Source organism: Empidonax traillii, unplaced genomic scaffold (genome assembly GCF_003031625.1).
Source record: "Empidonax traillii isolate 1590-97213 ecotype Southwest subspecies unplaced genomic scaffold, ASM303162v1 scaffold3935:size10528, whole genome shotgun sequence".
Classification (NCBI taxonomy): domain Eukaryota; kingdom Metazoa; phylum Chordata; class Aves; order Passeriformes; family Tyrannidae; genus Empidonax; species Empidonax traillii.
The window spans coordinates 419-1456 of NW_020959128.1; the positions used below are offsets into that span (position 1 = coordinate 419).

Here is a 1038-nt window from a genome sequence, read left to right on the forward strand (position 1 = left end):
GGTGCCACGCGAGGAGGACACGGAGGGGACCCAAAGATCCCCCTCAAAGCCCCCCCCCTCGTGCCCATCTGCAGCCTGGGGGGGCACAGGGGGGTCCTGAGGGTGGGGACACCCCTTTGGGGCACCCCCAGACCCTCCTTGGGGGGTTATTTGTGTCCCAGACCCTCCCTGGGGGGTTATTTGTGTCCCAGACCCTCCCTGGGGGGAGGTGTGTCCCTGGGGGATCATTTGCGCCCCAAAACCCACCCTGGGGGGGTCATTTGTGCCCCAAACCCACCCTGGGGGGGTCATTTGTGCCCCAAACCCACCCTGGGGGGGTCATTTGTGCCCCCGGCCCCTTTGGGTGCCCCGGCGGGGTTGGGGGGGCCGGGCACCCTACACAGCCGGGGGGGGTCTCTGTTTGCAGCCATTGCACACCAACACCCCACTGGGGGGGGGTCCTGGTCGGCTTAATTGGCTGCAGGGGGGGCCCCAAAACCCAGAGGGGACCCCCAAACCTGGGGGGCAGACCCCAAATCCCAAGGGAGACCCCAAATCCCAAGAGGAAAAACTTGAACGACGACACCAAAATCCCACAGAAAAGGGACCCCAAAACTCAGGGAGGACCCCCCCCAGATCCTGGGGGACACCCCCAAAACCTGGGGGAGAGCCTAAAATCCCGGGGGGAGACCCCAAAAACCAGGAGGGAGACCCCAAAAACCCCAGAAGGAGACCCCAAATCTCAGGAAGGGACCCCCGAAACCTGTTGCTGTGGATGCCACGGGAAGGGGGTGCCGCGGTTTCCCTCGGAATTCCAATCCCATTACTGGGATTTTGGGCTCACCCCGGGATTTTTGGGAGCCCCCCCAGGGTGCCAGAACCCCCCTCAGGGTGCCAGAACCCCCAAAATTGTCACCCCCAACCCCCAGCAGAGCATCCCATTGACAGGGATGCCGTGGAAGGAGTTTGGACCCTTCCCCAAAGATCCCACCCCGTTCCTGAGGTTCCAACCCCAATCCCAAAGTTCCAACCCCATTCCTGACATCCTTACCCACACCT

At 63.2% G+C, this 1038-nt stretch overlaps 1 non-coding gene across 1 annotated transcript; it reads right to left on the reverse strand.

Annotated features, from left to right (window-relative positions):
• Positions 1 to 320: 320 nt before the first annotated feature.
• LOC114072776 lies at positions 321 to 463 on the reverse strand. Its single transcript, XR_003574229.1, has one exon. It is a non-coding gene; the product is annotated as a small nucleolar RNA SNORA70 (small nucleolar RNA).
• Between the last annotated feature and the right edge of the window lie 575 nt (positions 464 to 1038).